Source organism: Vicugna pacos, chromosome 15, assembly GCF_048564905.1.
Source record: "Vicugna pacos chromosome 15, VicPac4, whole genome shotgun sequence".
Classification (NCBI taxonomy): Eukaryota; Metazoa; Chordata; class Mammalia; order Artiodactyla; family Camelidae; genus Vicugna; species Vicugna pacos.
Window position 1 is genome coordinate 26,418,950 of NC_133001.1, and position 21,598 is coordinate 26,440,547.

Below are 21,598 nucleotides of genomic sequence, written 5' to 3' on the forward strand. Positions count from 1 at the left end.
ATGTAACCAAAAAAATAAAACTTTTAGAAAAACTTAGGAGAATAATCAACCTTGGGATGAGAGAGGCATTCTTAAATAGGACAGAAAACTCAGACTCAATAAATAAATAGGCAGACAAACTTGAAAATGTACAATTTAATATATTGTATAGCAAAAATCATAAGCATAAATAAAATAAAAATACAAATTATAGTCTGGAGAAATATTTGCAATACATTCATTCATTTAACAAATATTTATTTGGACAACTTTTATGCAGTAGGTGGTACTGGATACCATGCTGAATAAAACATTTAGCAAATGCTGCAAGTCAAAGTTTGATTTATTATTTTGTTAATTGTCTATATGACAATCCTGTATTCATGGAGCTTACCTTCTAGGGATAGATGATAGATATGACAGATAACATACAAAAAGTTCATACAAGTAAGGGGTTGGGGGGAGCCCAATGGTAAGAATGGTAAGAAAATATAAAGAGACAATTCAGAGAATTCCAAATAATCATAACAAATGAAATTGTATCTATCACATTTATATGGTTGAAATACTGCATATTTCTTCACAGAAGTCACTCACTTCATTGATGGGTGAGTAAGGTTCCAACATATGTAGTGCTAAAACTGAAAGAAATTTCAGTTTAATGAATATAGTTTTACGAGGATAAAAGATAGTTTAATAGTAGATCACATTTCAGATTTAATGACAATAAATTTATCAGGAAAAGTGAACTGGAATAGAACTCCATTTGTCAAATCATGTTTGAACTGTAGTCATAGTTTGCATACAAATATGAGAGTTCAGCAATAATCAACTAAAGCACCTCGTAATATTCAATTGGCTATAAAAAAATTATGATACAGTACTGAATACTCCATTATTATTTGTAAATTATGTGTCTTTAATATCAGCAAAATTAACAATAAACTTATGTGCTTATATGTAACACTTTGTGTGTGTGTGTGTATTTGTATGTGTGTGTAGAGCCAGTTAAATACTTACCAGCACACCATTGCTTCCACCTATATCCCTTTAACCAGAATTTATTCATATGGCCAAGGAAAGCTTGTTGTATCTAGGCAACCTTGTGACAAGCTAAAAATTCTATCACTACAGTAAAGGATAGGCTGGATTTGAGGTAATAACTAGCAGTCTGTGACACACCACTATTATTTTCATTTTATAAGAGGAAATTGAGACTCAGAAAGCTTAAATTAACTTGCCCAAGAGTCACTCATCTAATAAGACAATGAGATGAGATTTGAACTCATGTTTTAAACTTTTTTTTTCTCTACACCATTCTCTACTGCCAGAAATATACTGAGTTTGAGGTAATGGTGGAATTCGCAAGTAAAAGATTTTTCCAACTTGCCTATAGGTATATACTTGTAAGATGACTAATGTAGAGAAGGGTTTTGATCACAGAGAAAAGAAATCAATGATGGGTAGCATTAGAAAGTCAGTGGGAACAATGTGTTTCTCTAAAAGTTTATTTGCCTTCAGGGACATTAAATCCATGGATTTATCCAGGCAGTTAGGGAACTATGTACCTATCTCCATTTTTTTTTTTCAGACATGGTCTGCATGATTTTTTTTTATTTTTATCTTGGAAATAAACATTACCACAGATACATCATGAGAGATGGATGGTAACCAAAGAGGGGAGAGAGGACTTGGACATGGGAATAAGGCAACTTGAAAACTGCCTTGTCCCAGTTGGTCAATAATACCGTCACCCTAATGTATTTAGCTCTGTGTGTGAATCTTATCTACTAGGCTTTAAACCCCTTGAAGTCAGGAACTGTATCTTGTTAAATGTCCTAACATAATTTCTTCATATAGTCAATGAGTAACAAATATTGGTTGAATGAATTATCATATGAATAGACTGTGATTAAATGTATTCAGTATTTGTTTATATAATATGTATCTCATTTCTTTTTGACTGAGTATCCCCTGAGAGGAAGAGCCATGTCTCCCATCAGGACCAAAGGTTATTCAATTATTTATCCAACAGATATCCAGTAAACTTTTGCCATATGTGAAAATATTGGCCATTCCTTAGACTAGGAACTCCACAAGGGTGGAGATCACATTTCTCCTTTCTTTTGAAATTTCCCATAAAGGACTGTATATATTTAGAATGCAAGGTTAATTTTAAAAATAGCTAACATTTATTGGATGCTTACTGTGTGTTGCACCAAGTACTTTATATGTATTATTACTTTTAATCCCCATAACAACCCATGAGGTAGGCAGTATTATTACCCCCACCTTATAGATGAGGAAGTTGAAGCTTAGGAAATAAACCAGCAAAAAACAAACAAACAAACAAAAAAATAGATACATAGTATCAGAATCCCTGGATCCCAGATTTTTACCCACTGTCTTATCCTGCCTTCCCCTGGGCTACCGGCAATGCCAGTTCTCTGGCACAGCACTGAAAAACAATGAACCATTAAACAGTTTAACCTTGTAGCTCTGCCAAGGACACTGGAGTCTTCCTTCAGTCCCTCCCCTTCTTAGCTAGGGCTGACAGATATGATTTAGAGGTCACGTTTTTAGACTAGGTGCCTTGTAAAAGAATCAGTGATGAACACCATTTCTGACAGATTTTTAGGATCTGGTTTTATGATTTAGGCAATAGACTACTCTCTCCTGTCTCTGGCTAATTAGAAAACTCAAAGTTGCCTTGTTTGCTGAAACTGGCACCCATATGTTGAAAATACCTTCAAAGAAACAGTGGAGTTTGAAGGAACCTTTTAGCAATTCCTGCTTTGTCTGGTTCAAGATGGATGTCTGAACTGATGTATTTACATTCCCTCCCTCCAGACTCTTACTAAGACAAGAATATAGATGTACAATAGGGGATAGGAGAGACCATGCATAGACCAGAGGATGTGATGACCTTCTGGAAAATAGAAAATAGGTAAGACCTTATTTAGAGGTAAAATAGAACCCCAAATGCACATAAAGGAGAAGGTGGAGATGGATAAAAAATAATAAAGAAGAGAAAAAGGAAGGAAGGAAAATTAGAAATGTCAGAAGTAGAACAACTTTATTAGAGAGTTGTTTATTTGAAAGCTCCATCTATGATGCAAACTAAAATGCAGCATGATTTCTAGCATATGATTGAGTATAAGAAAATGGAATGAATTTGACCTTGATACTTGAACAGGCTTCTTTGAACAGTTCTGCTCCTTCTCCAAGGGGTCAGCAACAATATTTGGGTATATCAAGGACGTTATTTAAAGAGGCATAATATTAAAACATTGTCAAAAGGTTTCCAATTTTTAGATTAGTTCACAGAAAAACCATGGAAAATTCAGTTGCAGAATAGAATGTAAAGACTATACACCTGGACAAGATAAAAGTAATACTATAGCTGACAGGAGTTGGGAGGAGAAGGGAGGAGGATGAAGTAGAGGTGCTAATATGTTCATGGTAGAGAATCAAAAGATACTGTCTAAAGTTGATTATAAAACAAATAGAAACTGAAGTGTGTTCATAGTAAGGAGACAATTGATAAGATCTAAATTTGATAAATCAAGAAATAAATGATTAGTATGTACTTTTGAATGATCATGGTAAACCACAGAATTTAAAATAAAATGGCTAAAAATGGATATTTCCTATCTATTCTAGAGAAACACTTCCACACGTGTACCAGGAAGTAGGGACAATGATGTTCAGTGCAGCTCTGTGCTCTAATAGTGAAAAATTGGAAATATCTAAATGTTCACTTTACATAATAAATAAATTATGACAGTGATATTATACAACAGTTTAAAGAAGTGAAATAAATATATATGCACTGATATGGAAAAATATCTAAGACATTGTTGAGTCAGAAAAACAATTTGTTAGATAATAAATGCAGTATACCATTTGTGCAAAATAAACATACCTATAAAGATTATAAAGATCTGAGAGGAAACCCACCAGTATTAATAGTGATGGTGACCTCTGAGAAGGGGGCTGTAATTGGGATGATGGTCAAGAAGGATGCTACCTTATCTGTTTGGTTTCAAATTTTTATGAGAAAGTGTTCATGCTTGATTTGTGTAGCCTAAAACTAATCATTTTTAAATGGTTACTACTGTAGCAGATATAGAACTTTTTTGTTTAAAGCTATTCTTTACCATGTCAATTTCTCTTTTCTATATGTATGTACATACTACTTTAAAATAATAACTTTAAATGACAACAAAAATCAGTGTTTTTGCTCTTTTAGTTATAGAAAACTTCATAGAACAGTGTAGCTACAGGCAGTTCTCTAAGCCCAAAAGTTGCCCTCCCACCAGCTCTATAAATGATCATTATTTATGGCCACTTCGTGACATAGATGTGTACAGCTATTTACCATTTCTACTGGGAGGATGGATGTTCACATTCATATGAGACAAAACAAATCAAAATTCAACTAGACTGACTGCTGTGGGCTTGGGGATTAGAAGAGCAAAAATAAAAATAAAAAACAAACCCAGCAACATACTTCAGTAAATCACTTCTCCTTTCTGTCTTGTTCTTAAGAATTTACCAACCTCATCTGTGTTGTAGACATTTTTATGTACTCGCCACTGAGTTTTAAAAAGCATGAACAAAATATTTGGCTGAACTGGCCTCTGAACTGGAAGCGAGATTGTAATGGTGGGTCTTTTTGTCCAAGATTCAGTACTGCAGTGTATGTATATCACTCCATCTGTCCAACGGTGGCCCTTTTTTCTTATCTTTTTATGCAGCCTTTCAGAAAGCTTCAAAATTTTACCAGACCCCATAGGTTTCATTTCTTAAGACCACGTGAGATCATTTGAGCACCAGGAGGATGAGAGAATATTTCTTACAATTCTTATTCAAATTCTGACCTTCTGACGACCTCCTTTCTTCAACATCCTACCATTTTGTTCTTTCTGAACCTCGAGGAGTGGGTTGAGTCTACCTTCCTCTTCCATAGCTTGTTTTTAAGGTATGATTCACTTGAGAAGAACCTAGAATCCTCCCAAAGCAAGAATCATCACAGACTTTGGTTCAGATGTTAATTTTGAGCTTTTTTTTTTAACCTATAAAGGAATTAGCATTATGATGTTTGTTCACAAACAATATTATTTAATCCTCTCAACATCCCTGTAAGCTTGGGTATTATTACCATTTTGAAGAAGAGGAAACAGGTGAGAAGGGTTAGGAACTTTGCCCCAAGAGATGCATCACAACAAACTGCTCTCCATTCCAGGCGTTTAACACAGCTCTGCTGGTCCAGTTATCTAACCAGATGTCGTTACTAAAATATCTCCTGGGCCTTCCTTTATAAAAGCACCATTATGCTTTTAGTAAACTTCCAGGGGCTTTAATGGGGAGATCTCCTAATGAATCCCTTTGAAGTTGCCAACACCTTTCAGACATATTTGCACCAACACCACTGTTGCTTTTTAACCTGTTGAAACAAAGCTCCCAACTTTGATGTTAGGCTCTGAATCCTAACCTGTGTTTCTACCTGGGCAGTGCATTTAGGGTGGTTATCTGCCACCTGAAAAATAGACCCATATGTATGGTGTCCCATTATCACCCTCTCTCTATATAAGCCCATATTTTTTTCCATCTAGCTGATGTTTGATACTTGCCCCTGGGATATGCAGGAGAGGACCCCCAACTCAAGTCTTCCCTCCCAGAACCATAGAAAGGTAAAGAAGGAAGATTAAAAGGCTAAAACAACAACAACAAAAACAGAAACGTTACAGGATCATTCCTACCCCACCTCATGTCACTGGCTAGGCCCTCACATTATTCCACTCACTCTCATGTTGATGGTACTTAAACCAAACCATGAAAAGCTCAAAGCTTGGAGTTTGGTGCATAAAATCGAGTCTTCACTTACTCCATCTGCCAGTGCCTTCATTCTCCCAGGCGATACTAAGTCTGCTCCAATGTCATCTAAGCTTGTCCTTCCTCTCTTCCAAGTTGAAATATTTTCACTATCTGCCTCATTCCCATTGGTCCAAGGTGTCTGTGCCTTCCAAGCCAATCCATGCAGATATACAAAAAGGCTTAGAATAGAACCTCCCTTCTCTTCTCAAATAAAGCACACATAGTTCCTTCAAGCCTAAAAATATCCAAAACTAAAAAGAAAAATTATAAATATGTAAAATTTCCTGTCTTATTTTTCAACTAATTTATCATGAACATCTTCCCACATCAATCAGTTTTGTGCAGCATTCTTTCTAATGTTTCAAGATATAATTATGCTTCCCTGTCTTCCCACTATTGAGCGCTTAGGTTCTCTCCATTTGTTCATCATAATGAACATCTTATACCTAAACCTATACATACGAAGTATGATTTCTGTACCATAAGGGAAGTAGCCTGATGAACAGGGAGGATACCCTCTGGAAGGCCTGTTATGCAGCTTCATTTTCTGTGTGTGATTGGGGTCAACCCTCCTTTCAACAGTATCTCTGTCCTTTGCTTACAGTCATCAGCCTGAAACCTATTAGTTGCGGACAGACTTGGGGAAAGGGCTTGGGAGCTGATAAACCTTGACATTTGTGTCTGAAAATTCACTGTTACTGTATATATTCTTTTTATATCAGTTTGGATAAAAGCTGGTAAAATTTAACCCAAGGCTTTATGGACAATTCATGAGAATTCTGTCTGGGCAATTAGAAAGGCAATTGAGTTTCTAGAGTAAATTTGGAGTTTGTGGGGCCAGCAGCTGATCTGAGCCTTGGATTGGCCACTTTTCTTTCGTTGTTTTCTGTAGCCCTTTTAAAATCAGCTTCAGAAGGTCAGGAGAGGCAGTAATTGCCCCTCATTTCCAGCATTATGTTGGAATATAGGCATGACGATGATGGTGATAATAATGATAGTAATGATAGCATAAGTAGACTCTGGTTAAACCACTTATTCTACCAGCAAGATTTTCTATTCCAGAAACAATACTATAGAACAGAAGAACAAGATAATCAGAACTGGGGTCTTCTCATCTCAGAGAAAATGTGGGACTCAGTGCTCTCCCCACTCGCCTGCAATGGGATCCAGCTGTGTGTCCATTCTTCTGTCCCTAGTTCGTGAAGGGCAGATGTTACAATTCTTTGATGATTAAAAAGCAAGACATTTGAGGATTAAACTAGAATTGAGGCAAAGATTCATAAATCTCCTTTTAGCCACAAGAAGACTGAAGACTTTGCCTGCAAAATCCTGAGGATAAGGGACTGATATGCTATCCATCACCTTGATGTGTTCAACATTCAGTTATAGAGAGGAGCTCAATTTTAATGGTATACTAGGAAAAGAGTCTGGTGGGCGATCAGGTATTGATTTAAGGTATCACAGACAGTGTGTATATTCTGTGTCAGAAAGATGGAGGATCTTTTTCTTGTGACCAGAATTAGAGATCTTTCTAGCAAAAGACACCTAAAGGGCATCTGAATATCACACCAGGGGCAACTGCCTGGTCCTCAGCGATTACCACTTCCATTTTGGACCATGGTCCTCTCATAAAGCGTTAGGCTTGAATTTAAAATGTGATATGCTGTTATTCAAATTCATTTTCATTTAATGAGGCAAGGACATATGATATGAATGGGAGTCAGCCTTAGATTTGGGAATATTATAACAGTTCCTGTGTTGTATAATTCAAGGATCACCAGGAAGACTCTGCTCTGTCTGCCACCAGATGTACCCATTGCTTGTATTAAAGAACTTTTTTCCTATTTAGCCTTAGGAAAAAAGGCTCTCAGAGTCCTCAGTAATGACATAAATACCTCTGGAAAGGGTCACATAATCAGCTAATATTTTAGAAGGGATTCATTTTATTATCATGTTCATATTATATCATATTTTTAAAACTAATGTAATAGCTTATCTAATTAAATCTTACCTAGAACTCCAATATATAAAGGCATAGTGACTCTGGCTGAAGCAGGGATCACCTATGCAGCTTCCTCTTCAATCTGAGGAAATCCAGAAAAGCAAGAGTCAATTCTATATTTTTAATGAAATTTGAATTAAATATTTTCAAGGCCCTCTATGTAAGGAACACTGAAGAACCTTAGAGTTCCTCAATATCAATATACAGTTTGGATAATTTAAAATTGGACAACTAGGCATTATGTGCTTCTCCATATAATGCAGTAGGAAGGACATGAGACCACCTATGAAATATCCCCACCAAAAAAGCAAAAAATCTGATCAAGTCTCTAGTTCTAAAGTCTCTATTTACAGGAAATAACGGGATAGAGAAGTAAGTCAAGTTACACCATGTGGAAGCAGTCAGCCAAATACAGGATGAGGGAAATCCTAGAGGACAAATGACCTGGCTTGTTCAACAAATAAGTAGCATGGAAAGGAGGAGGGGGGAAAGGGAGACTATTAGATTTTAAAAGATTGAAACAATAACAAAAGGGCAACCCAATAAAATTAAATTTTATTAAATTGAATTAAATTAAAAATGGGCAAAGGACTTGAATGGACATTTCCCAGGTAAGCTGTATAAATGGCCTAGAAGCACATGAAATGATGCTCAAAGTCATTAGTCCTTAGAGAAATTCAAATCAAACCCACAATGAGATACCACTTCACACCCAGTAGGAAGGCTATAATAAAAAAGGTAGAAAACATTAAGTGTTGACAAGAGGCTGGTACTCTTATACACTGCTGATGGGAATGTAAAATGGTGCAGTCCCTGTGGAACCAGTTTGGCAGTTCCTCAAAAAGTTAAGCATAAACTTACCATGTGACCCAGCAATTACACTTTTGGTTATATACCCAAAAGGAATGAAAAACTAGTACTCAAAAAAATACATGCACAAGCATGTTCACAGCAGCACTGTTCAAAATAGCCAAAGATTAAAAACAGCCCTAATGTCCATCAACAAATGAATGGGTAAACAAATTGTGGTACATATACACATTGGAATATTATTCGGCCATAGAAAGAAATGAAGCACTGATACACGCTATAACATGGATGAACCTTGAAAACATGTTCAGGAGGAAAAGAGCCAGGCAGAAAAGGTCATATTGTATGATTCCATTTTATGAAATATTCAGGACAGGTAAATCCATAGCAATAGAATGCAGATTGATGGTTGCCAGGTGTTGGTGGGAGGCAGGAGTAGAGTTCTGGGTTTCCTTTTGGGATGATGAAAATGTTTCATTAGAGGTGGTGGTTGCACAAGATTGTAACTGCACTAAGTATCACTGATTTGTTTGCTTTAAAATTATTCATTTCATGTTATGTGAGTTCCACGTCAATAAAGATAGATAGATAGATAGATAGATAGATAGATACATACATACATACATACATACATACATACATACATACATTGATTGATTGTTAAAACACTTGAGAAATATACCAACCAAAAGGAGTGTATAGACTGTTGGTTTTGATCCTGAGTCAGTGAAAGTAATTATAAAAATATATTTGTGAGGCAGTTGGTGAACTTTGAACACAAACTGAGTGTTAGATGACATTAAGGAATTACTACTAATTTGTGAACTAATGGCATAGTGATTGTGCTTTTAGAAATCCCTTCTCAGTTTGAGATTCATTCAAAGGTGAAGTAATATGATGTCTGGGATTTGCTTTAAAATACTATGCCCCCAAAAGAATACTGAGAAGGGGAATAGTTGAAATAAGATGCAAAATTTGACAATTGATGTGGCCAAGTAACAGGGACATAGGCATTATTGCTAGTTTTGTGTATATTTGAGATTTTCCATAATGAAACACTTTTTAATTTAGTTTACCAACCACAGATTTATTTAATGCCATTTATGGTCCTTTGAGATGACCATAGGATAGGTACTTGGGAGATTTTGAAGAACATGGGGAGAGGAGGTAGGGAGAAGGAAAAGCAACAGGTAGAGAAAAGGAATACTGAAAAAGAACACAAAAGGAGTCTAAAAGCATATACTCCACAACTTTGCGGGGGCTGGATCCTTGAGGAGGAAAGAGAAAACTGTGCCACAGTCCCACCTGATTATGCTTCTAGTGACTACAATCACAGAAAGCCAGGACATGGGGTAAAGGACTCTCAGTGTGCCCCTTCCCAAGGCAGAAGAAACAGCATCTTCATCTTAATTACCAGTGGCCAAACATTTACTGCACCACCTGTGTATAAATCACTGTGATTATTAGCTGCTCCAAGTTAAACCACAGCCTTAATCAGTATCCTGCCAGTAGTGAGTGATGGCATCCAAGTAGCACATACAGAACTTGGGGACCTGGAAGTGGAGAGGACTTGAGAAATCACAGATCCCTCTTGATTCTGTGAAGTCACAACGGACATTAGCAGTGTTGAGTGCACTGGTTAGAAGCCTTAGGCTCTAGTCCCAGCTCTACCAGTTGCCAGCTATGTATACCTGTCTCTAGCCATGTAAGACTCTAGTTACCAACTTTCAGCACCCTCTTTGCAGAATGAAAATTTGGATGGTTTTTCTTGTCCTTTCTATCTCTACAAAGCATTCACTTCATTTATTCATTCATTGCATGAACATTTATTCTATGGATAACCTTAATACATCCAAAGCTAGCAAAGAACTCTAAGGCTAGGGTTAAACACAGAATCTCTAGAAAGTTTTCCCTCATCAAAATTCTCTAGTGGCCTCTTGACTTCATTAGTTCATAGTTAATTACACAAGTCTTCTCCTCTAAATGGGAAAATTTAGCAAATATCTTTCTTTACCCTAGTCATGGTGGCCTCATAGATGAAGTCCTAATATTATAGAAGGAAACAGCTTTGTTTCACAATTATTGAAGAGCAAGTAGTTCTTCCTGCATTTGTTTCCTTTCCCTTAATTAAAAAAAAATCTTAAAATTTTGCCATCCAGAGAAACCTTTTAACATTTTTCTGTATGTCTTTCCCAGCATCATTTGTAGTGGTTACATAGTATGCCTTTGTATGGATACATTATGATTTCCTTAATCATTCTCTACTTAGGTAGTTTCTTACTATAAAAATATTGGGAGGGACACCCTTATACATACATCTTTGTTTACTCATTCGAGAAAATCCTAGAAATGGAATTTATGGGTCAAAGAAAATGCGTATTTATAATTTTGATAAAACTGTTTAAATGCCCTCCAGAAAGACTGTAGCAACTTATACTCCCACAAATATTATATGAAAATGTCTGTCACTACATCCTTCCCAGTGTGTGTTAGCATTCATTTCAGTCTTTGCCAATCAATCCTTCCTGACATTTTACAGGGTCTCCTTAATGCTGTGTTTGTGTTTCTATACCTGAGAGGTGCTCTAATGCTGTTGTAAGTTTATCCAGAGGTGGCAGCTTCTTTCCTCTGTTTCTGAGGGGACAGGAATCTGTCACAAGTCACCTGAACCTCCTAGCTCTCAGAGCAACTCTCAGGAGTGTGCAGGCTGTCTTAGCTTCTCCTTTTCTTTGTCCTGCTGCTAAACTACTTTCCATTTGAACACGATGCTCCCAGCTTCAGGAAGTACTCATCCAGAGTCCCTATTTTATCACAAGCAACTAAAAGGTAATTCTTCACAGGTCTTCTTTCGATTATGTAAATTAAAGCCCCAATTCTGCAATTTACACTTGATTTTTGGTATAATGTGAGCTTTACTAAAGTAGCTATGAGTGATAGAGGAGGTTCTGTTTGATTTGGATTCCTTTCAATTATGATTTCCTGCTAGCTGCCTGACTTACCGTTAGCCAAACACAGAGGGAGCATGGCACCATAGGTAATTCCGTTTTTCTTTCTTAAAATATTCAGTTTAATAGGAGTTGGCAAGAATCTGTCAGGTGGCTAGGGCTTTTTTGTCCCGCAGCAAATTAAACACGTAACTGATCTATTCTTCTGGCCAATCTTCCTTCCCCAATCCTACCAACATGACACAATAGTCATGACTTTATGAAAAGGAGAGAGGTTACAAGAACCAGTAAGATTTAGAATATGCTGTCTGCCAGCCTAAGATGACTTCATGAATGCGTACAAATTACTATTCCCATTTTCTCTGCAGAGAATAGACTGTTACATATGCTCTCAGCTGCATTGTGAAATCAGGTTTCTATCTTCCAAGCCTCTCCCCCAAACACAAGCCTGTCTCAAAAAAACTGCTGGTCCAGGTAGTGTTCCTGGCCAATGCACTGATAGCAGAAATGAGGGTGTTTTATTCCCTCTGAAGAGGACAAAATGTGAAGGCCTGGCTTTTTAGAAGGGTCATAGAGGGCTATGGATTTTTGCTGGTCGTAAATCAAACTGTTGATAAAAAGCAATGTGCTTTCCCGGAAGGTATGATTTGAAGTAGCCCTGACCCAGGGCATGGTGAATATACAGCATGTTAAATAAGAGGCGATGGTCACCTGGGCGACAGCTGGATGACTCCAATAATTTTTAAAAGTCTGTACATTGAAAACTCCAAGGAGTACTTTCAGTTTGTAATCTTTTGGAAGAAGCACTTCATTTGCTGGGCACAAGGGGCAGCTGTTGGAGTCCATGGCCATCAGAGGGCTCCCCTCCCACTTTACTTTGAATTCACTCACACTCTCTTTTCCCCAAAAAGGAAGAACCAGTTGGTTTAGGGCAGCGTTACCCAACTTTTTTGAACACATGCCTTATTTAGATAGATGTAAAATTACATACACATACTCCCACAGATATTCTGGCAGCCTCTACACATGCTGAACTTAGAAATCATCACCTTCTATATACCCCCACTAGCCTGGGAGATTTTACCTAGCCTTACTTGTTTTTTCATTATGAAAATGGTAAGAGATTGTTTTTATTTGCTTCAAAGAGTGAAAATGACTTTTCAAACTATATATTTCTCCTAAGAGTGGATAATGGCCAGCCTGGAGAATCAAGAAATACCATATTCCTAATACTCACTAGTCTAGACCCCTTTCCTCACACCATTCGTATGTTTAAGATCCTAGCCAAAGGCTCTATTTGGTCATCTGCACTTTAGCACAAGTCTGCATCACTCTGTTGCTTCTCTGGAGATATGTGCAAATTAAGCGTGATCTCTAATTGGAAGTGAAAGGTTTCTGATTGGAGGGCATACATTCAAAGTGGGAGGTTGGACTCATAACTCCCAAACCTGGCAGAATCAGGAGCCCACACAGACCTACTGAATCAGCCTCTCCAGTGGTATGATTTGGGAATCTTTATTTTTGTAAAGTTCCCCCAGGTGTCTCTGATGAGTGTTCAGCTCTGTATTCAATCAGTTGACCCTGTAGTGGACATTTGCTTTCTCTGGCTGCTCCAATTTTTTTTTAAACATTCTCATCATATATGTATAGTTCTCCACATTGTGAATACCACCCTCCCATTGAAAAATCTAAATAAACCACTCTCCTAGATTCATTTGCTGCTGAGATGTGAGCATGTGACAGGTTCTACATTCAGGGGCACTTATATGAGATTTTGATTCAGAAAGAGCTACCTAAGGAAACAGCTTGGGCACTGGGAGTCCATTTTTGCTAGCACAGGTGACCTCAGAGGCAGCATGTTTCTGGGGTTGTCAGTGGTGCTGCAGCTTGCAGATTATGGAAGAAGCTGTGCTGTTCTAAGGTCTGGGATGGCAGCAGCTCCCACACCAGGCAAATTCAGTGGTATAGTTCTAGATGTTACTCCTAGGGGCCCAGTCTAGAGTCCTAATTCTCAGTCTTGACTATGCAGTGGAATCACAGGAGGAAATAGTTTAAAAAACAAACAAACAAATAAAAACTTATGCCTGCATTCTACTCCAGATACTGATACATGGTACAGGGTACAATATGGGCATTAGCTCCCAGGTGATTAAATGTGCAGCCAACTTGTAACAATGACTTAATAAATGCCTTCCCAAGTAAAATAGCTAAAATGCATCTATGATCTGCAACTAAGATTCCTGAACAGTACAGATGCCTAAGATCCCTTCCAACTCTGAAAATATAGAATTTTATATTGTTCTATCTTTTTAAATTGCTAATGGGGTACCAAGACAATTCAATGGAGAAAAAAATAGTCTCCTCAACAAATGGTGCTAAGATAACTGAATAGCCACATGCAAAAGAGTGAATTTGGAACCCTACCTCACACTATATACAAAAATTAACTCAAAGTGAATTAAATGGCTAAACGTAACAGCTATGAGTATAAAACTCTTAGAAGGAAAAATGGATGTAAAACTTCATCACCTTGAATTTGTCAATGATTTCTTTCATATGTTACCAAAAGCAAAAGGAGCAAGAGAAAAATAGATAAATGGGAGATCATCAAAAATTAAAACTTGTATGCCTTAAAAGGTATCATCAAGGAAGTAAAAAAAAACTGACAGAATGGAAGAAAATTTGTAAATCAGATATCTGGTAAGTAAGTTGTATCTAGATATATAAGGAACTCGAAAGAAAGAAAGAAAGAAAGAAAGAAAGAAAGAAAGAAAGAAAGAAAGAAAGAAAGAAAGAAAGAAAGAAAGAAAGAAAGAAAGAAAGAGAAAGAAAGAAAGAAAGAAAGAAAGAAAGAAAGAAAGAAAGAGAAAATAAACAAAAAGAACTCCTGCAACTTAATAATAATAAAAAAAATTAAAATGGGTAAAAGTTCTGAATAGACATTTCTCCAGAGAATCTATAAAAATGCCCAATAGCACATAAAAAGATAGTCAACATAATTAGTCATTAGGGAAATGCAAATAAAAAATCAAATTGAGATACCATTTCACACTCACTGGGATGACTATTTAAAAATAGCAGGTGTTGATATGAATGTGGAGAAATGCCTTATACACCACTGATGGGACTGTGATATAACCATGTTGGAAAACATTTTTTCAGTTCCTCAAAATGTTAAACTTAGAGTCACCCTATGACCCAGCAATTCCACTCCTCAATACATACTAAAGAGAAATGAAAATATATGTCCATATAAAAATTCATACATGAATATTCATAGCATCATTATTCATAGTAGGCAAAAGTGGAAACAACCCAAATGTCCATCAACTAATCAAAGGATAAATACAATATGAGTTATGCATACAATGGAATATTATTCAACAATTTAAAAGAATGAAGTGCTAATACATGCTATAGCATGGATGAACCTTAAAGACATTACACTAACTATGGAAGCCAGTCCAAAAAAAATTATATGATTTCACATTTATGTGAAATATCCAGAATAGGCAAATCTGTAAAGAGAAAAAGTTGATCAGTGGTTTCCTAGGACTGGGAGGGTTGAGGAAAAAAGAGATGTGGATGTTAAAGGATATGGGGTTTCTTTGGGGGATAACAAAAGTGCTCTAAAATATATTGTAGTCATAGCTGCACAAGTTTGTGAATATACTAAAAACCATTGAACTGTACACCTTAAAGATATACTATGGGAATTATACCTCAATAAGGCTGTTAGAAAAAAATTTTGGAGGAATTTCAAAACTTGACCACTGACAGAGGAAATATTTGGGAGGAAGAGTGATGGAAAAGCTTTTTAGGACTCAGAAGATCACCCCACACAGCCAGCTACCTTCTCTGTCTGTTGATAAAGTACAGTGCAGAAAGGCATGATCCCCAAAACAACAGGGGACCCCAAAATATATGATAGTAAAAAGATCTTTAATAGTAATTAAAATACTTTTTGAGAGGAGGTCACAAAAATAATAGTGCATAACTAATCAACCTCTTTCTTGTAGTCAGAAAGAGGAAGGAAAAGAGAGAGGAAGGTAGGAACGTAAAGGGAGAGGAGCAATTGTGCTGGATATCCTCAGGTGGGTGCAAGACATGGCTGGGTGCTGAAGCCAGGCAGAAAACTTAATCTGAGCCAGCACAGAGACAGATGAGGCTGGGAAGGTAGGACCAAGGCAGAGAGCAAGTGCAAAGTCCCTTTTAAAAAATGAGAATGTAAGAAATGTTTGAGAGCTTTGCATCGTCAAACTGTTGATAGAGGTTACCTCTGGGGAGAGGTTCAGAGTGGAAAGAGAAAGGACACTTTCACTTTTTATCCTATTTTTCTTCTTTGTAATTAAAATTTTTTGTGACAAACTTGTTTTACTTTGTGATTAACAACCTAAGAATGAACTAGTTTGCTTTATCAAGTATGAGCATGACTATTTAAATGAGAAAAAAAATCAGGAAAAGAACCATGAAGCAGAAGGAAAGAGAAACAGGAAAGGAAAGAGAAACAGGAGAGGAAAGGAACAGACAGGACAAAACTCACCACCAAAATGGCATTTGGAAAGGGAAGTTAATACATTATTACTTCAAAAATTTAAAAACTAGTTGCAGAAGAGTTTCTGTAGCACAGGATAACTAATAAAGACTGTGCCCTTGATTTTGTACTTGCCAATTTCAGTGATTTTCTCAAGGTCGCATAATTAAAAGTAGACTAGAATTTTAGTAAAAAAAAAAAAGTTAGGATAGGTTGGAGTATTGGATGCCAGACTAGTACTTTAGTTTATTTTACAGAATCTGAGAATTTCTTAAAGAATTTTGAGCAAGTGGGTTTGTATTTGGTAGTGACATATAACAATGGTTCCCAAACCTGGCTGTGCATCAAAATCGTAGTTAGCTTTAAAAAATATAGTGATTCTTGGAATCTACCACCTTTCTCATTCAGTAGATTTGGGCTAGGTTCCAGGAATCTTTATTTATAAACCTTATGTGTTTCTGATGCTCTATCATATTTAGGAATTGGGGGAATATAGGACAGATTAGAGTGCAGGAAATAATGCCAGCAGGGAGACAGACAGGAGCTCTGTCTATAGGGTGTTGCGACACTGAAGTGGAATGGTGGCAGAAAGAAAAGAATCAATATGACTATCATTATGAAGGTTTGGTGAGTGCCTGACTCTACAACCCATGAGGCAAATATCACACTATTTTTTAATAATTATTTTTATTGAGTTATAGTCAGTTTACAATGTTGTGTCAATTTCTAGTGTACAACACAATTTTTCAGTCATACATGAATATGCGTATATACATTTTTATATTCTTTTTCACTATGAGCTACTACAAGGTCTTGAATATATTTCCCTGTGCTATATAGTATAAACTTGTTTATCTATTCTATAAGTACCTGTCAGTATCTACAGATCTCGAACTCCCAGCCTGTCCCTTCCTACCCACCTCACCCCTGGCAACCACAAGTTTGTATTCTATGTCTGTGAGTCTGTTTCTGTTTTATATTTAATTTCATTTGTCTTCTTCTTCTTCTTTTTTTTAGATTCCACATATGAGTGATATCATATGGTATTTTTCTTTCTCTTTCTGGCTTACTTCATTTAAAATGACATTCTCCAGGGATATCGATGTTGCTGCAAATGGCATTATGTTGTCATTTTCTATAGTTGAATAGTATTCCATTGTATAAATATACCACCACTTCTTTATCCAGTCATCTGTCGATGGACATTTAGGTTGTTTCCATGTCTTGGCTACTGTAAATAGTGCTGCTATGAACATTGGGGTGCAGGTGTCTTTTTAAATAATGGTTCCTTCTGGATATAAGCCCAGGAGTGGGATTGCTGGGTCATATTTTAAGTCCTTTGAGGAATCTCCATACTGTTTTCCACAATGGCTGCACCAAACTGCATTCCCACCAGGAGCGTAGGAGGGTTCCCTTTTCTCCACAGCCTCTCCAGCATTTATCATTTGTGGACTTTTGAATGGTGGCCATTCTGACTGGTGTGAGGTGATAATACTTCATTGTAGTTTTGATTTGCATTTCTCAAATATCAGCCTACTTTATTAACAACTCAATATCCCCAAACTTTGCATAGTGTACCTCATATAGTAAGGGCTCAATAATATTTACTGAATGAATGAATGAAAAAGAGAGAGTCAAAACTAACTCTAGGAGTCTGAGTAGGGTGAATTAACACTGGTGGTACAGACATTTAGGGACTCTGGTTTCAGGAAAAATAATGAGACCAATTTTCCATGGTTGAGTCAGAAAGAATGGTAAGATGTTCAATGCTTTAGGGATTACGGGGGAACTTGTGCCTATATCTCTCTAGGGCATTGTGGCTTGGACAGTACTGGGAAGAAGTAGTCTGGATAATGTTTTCACTGTCTAAAGCCTTTATATAACTGTCTGCAAAATTAGACTCTTTGAGACATTCAATTGGGTCATCAGGTCTTGCTGTGTTCTCTGACTGCAGGTGGGAGGTTCACAACTAGGTGGTTTTCTACGTCTCCCTCTTTGTAGATTTTAATTGGGTCAGCTCCCCCCTACACCTTCAGTCAGCATCTATGAAGGAGTTTGTACTCCAGCCATATTCACCTATTCACCAACTACACCCTAGCTCCTCTCACCTCAGTTCCCCTTTTACATCTGCCACAACCCTCTTCTTCACAGCCTGCAGCCCCAACAACCACAGTCTGTTCCTATAGTTCCTTGGCCCTTCACCTTTGGATTCTGCCTCCCTTTCACAGAGAGACAGGGTTTCTGCTGGCTAGACCGTGAGCATTCTCTCAGAAATGCTTCTGTACTTTGTTCTGCCTTTCTCTGTTCCTGGCCATCCTGGACATCAGCTTCCAGGGTGGGACCCTACTACTTCATTCTCCTTAAAAGGAGGATCAAACGAGCATGTAGCAGAGAGCTCTGAAAAAGAAATGGGACATTTCCATCCTCCTTGTGGGAGGAACAAAGGCCTGAACTAGACCTGTGGTCCATTTCCATTTAGGTTGAGCACATCTGGGTGTACTTATAGATCAAATAGAATGGCATATTCTTATGGAATCTTGGGAATTGGTAAAAATTTTTTTAATAAATTAAATATAAAGAACTACCTTGGCACCCAGGTACCATGTTGCACTGGAATTAGCTGTGTGACCATAAGCAAATCACTTCACTGTAAATGAGGTAAATTTAGCTAAATGGTAATACCATCCCTTCTAACTCTAACATTCTTTGACCTAATAAATGTACATCCTTTGTTTCTGATCCCTCTATCCTGAGGTGGAGGAGAAATGGGGCAGGGTATTTGGCACCTCCAAGATTAGAGAGAAATATGGGAGTGACACAGTCTAGTTTCCCAGGTCAGTGCTGGAGAGGGAATGCCAGGAGGCCAGTGGTCCAGCCGGGCTGGAATGTCTTACCTGAAAAGAGTCTTCATAGCTACTGGCATCTGAAGATGCCAGGAGAGACCCAGGAGCCTAAGTCTGCAGCTAAGTGAAGGTGAGAGGATTTGGAAACATGACAGCTATGAGTAGTAAAATCAGTATAAAATGAGAAGTGATATGGACAAATTGCAGATATATAGGCTTATAGGTATATAGGCCCTGAATTTCTATCCCCTATTTTTGTAGATAGTCAGTTCCATTTATAAGGGAGCCAGGACGGAACTGGGCATGCTGAGGTCTTATTTATTGAGTACATACTCTATCCTGTGATTTCCACTCCCTGATTCCCATCCATGCCCAGAGAAGTAACTTTCTACTGTTATCAACTTTCCCAGGGTCAGACTGATGCACCTGGGGACCCTCTCCCACTATCTCAACCAAATGCTTTTCAATGAAGGAGCTATATTTCCAGTCATCAAAGGGAATAATGAGTAACGCTATTTTAGAAAGGGGAGAGGGTAATGTTTGCTTTGCGGAACCAAGGAGCTAGGGCTCATTTTGTCAGAAATGCAAACTTCTGAGTCTTTGGAGAGGTGAGGGTGTCATATGTATATAGGATGTCACATTGCATTCTGCTTCTTCTATTCTCTGTGAAGGGTGCTGCCACTTAGGAAGATAAGTCTTTATTCTGAGGATTGCATGCCTATTTCAAACTATTTTTTCCTCACTTGTCTCTGATTTCTCAGTCTTTTACTTTTTAAAAGCAACTTTAAAAAACACTTTTGAATAATCAGGATGTTGCCAATGTTTCGCTCTTATAAACATTACCATAGTAAACATCTTTATACATACATCTTTGTATATTTGCCCAATGATTTCCTGAGGATAAATTCCTGTAAGTGAAATTGCCAAACCAAAAGAAATTGATGTTTTGAAGGAATTTAATAAAATTTGCTGAATTATCCTCCAGAAATGTAACAATATACATACTATCAACCGATTATGACAGTACCATTTCTCCATATGCAACAAACTTTTTCAAATCATTGCTAATCTGAAAGGTTAAAAATGTCCCCTTTGTGAATTAATTTCATTTTCAGCTACCAAAGATTTTTTTGCTATGTATGTTTATTTGCCATTTCAATTTCTTCCTTTCGTGAGTTTTCTTTTCATACTCTCTGTCTATTTTCCTTTTACAATATTTACCTTTATCTTATTTTCTAGTAAAAGCTCTTCATCTATTAAGACTATTAAACCTTTATCCACCTTTGCAAGTATTTTTCCAGTTTGTCCTTTGTCTTTTTTAATTTTTTAATTTTTCCCCTGGTCTTTGATTAGTAACATTCTCTTTTGTTCCATCCAGATGATCAAATCAGGCTTGGAAAAAACACAACCCAGAGAATCAAGGGTCTCATAATAGGTCTTCTTTTCATGCTGATACATTTCCCTCTGTCATCGCTCCAAGATCTCCACTCTTGCTCTAAAAAATATAGGATCACATTATCAAATGCCATGGTCACAAGAGCAGGCTAGGCTGTAGCTCTTCATGGGCCTGCCCAACCCCAACCAGCAATGCCTATTCTCCTGGCAGCTCCTGGGCACCTTCCCTACCATGCAACCTCCTACTCTGTCAGACCCCTGTCCTTTGTCTTTATCATAGTTTGTGGCATTCACTTCACTTTGTCTTTCTTGATCATGTAACATTTTATTATTTTTGTTTAAACAAATCTGTCTGATACTTGCCTTTAGAAGGCGAAAATCCTGAAAGAAGCCAGAGGAAAAAAAACCACCTTAATTATAGAGGAACATAAATAAGAATTATATCAGACTTCTCCTTGGAAATGATGTAATCAAAAGGAGAATAGAGTGAAATATTTAAAGTGCTGAATGAAAAAAACCACCGAACTAGAATGCTGTATTCAGTGAAATTATCCTTCAAAAGTGAAAGAGAAATAAAGACTTTTTCAGACAAACAAAAGTGAGGGTATTTGTCACCAGTAGTCCTTCCCTTGCAAGAAATGTTAAAAGAATCTCTTCAGAGAGAAGAATATATAGGCCATAAATATAAAACTATAGAACATATAGATCAAAACTCAGATCTATATTTTACTAAAGAAGATTATTAGAGAATAAACTACTAAGGTAAAATAAAATCTTATATTTGTGTTATTCTTAATTGATCTAATAGATAACTGCTTGTTAAAAAATAACAATAGCAATAATGTATTGGCTGATTATAGCTTATGAATCAGTGAGATTAGTAGCAATATTAGAAGGGACTAGAGGGAAAAATTGAAAATATTCTGTTATAAGGTACTTGTCCTACCTATGAAGCAGTAAAATAAACAGACTTAAAATAGACTTTCCAAGTTAGTTGTAAATGTATACTGCAAACCCTAGGGCAAAACATTTTTAAAAATTTTAAAGAGGTGTAATTACTGTGTTAAGAGAAAATTGAATAATATAAAATGCTCAATTAAAAACAGAAGGCAAGATGTGAGGAAGCAGGGACGTGTGGGGTCACTTCCTGTGTGCAGAGTTGCTTCCTGCACTCCCACCCTTGCTCTCTGTTCAGCTGCCTGATGGCTGC

General features: G+C 37.0%; 2 long non-coding RNA genes across 3 annotated transcripts; one reads left to right on the forward strand and one right to left on the reverse strand.

The window, feature by feature from the left end:
- Positions 1-220: 220 nt before the first annotated feature.
- On the reverse strand, positions 221-1,067 carry LOC140685876 (uncharacterized). Its single transcript, XR_012059318.1, has 2 exons — positions 1,000-1,067; positions 221-620 (listed from the first exon to the last, which is right to left on the reverse strand). It is a non-coding gene; the product is annotated as an uncharacterized lncRNA (long non-coding RNA).
- Positions 1,068-1,130: 63 nt separating this feature from the next.
- Positions 1,131-7,117, forward strand: LOC140685877 (uncharacterized). Of its 2 annotated transcripts, none has more exons than XR_012059321.1 (3): positions 1,131-1,328; positions 2,830-2,926; positions 6,922-7,117. It is a non-coding gene; the product is annotated as an uncharacterized lncRNA (long non-coding RNA). The 2 variants fall into 2 exon arrangements; XR_012059319.1 differs by lacking the exon at positions 6,922-7,117 and adding an exon at positions 4,740-4,993.
- Positions 7,118-21,598: the final 14,481 nt, after the last annotated feature.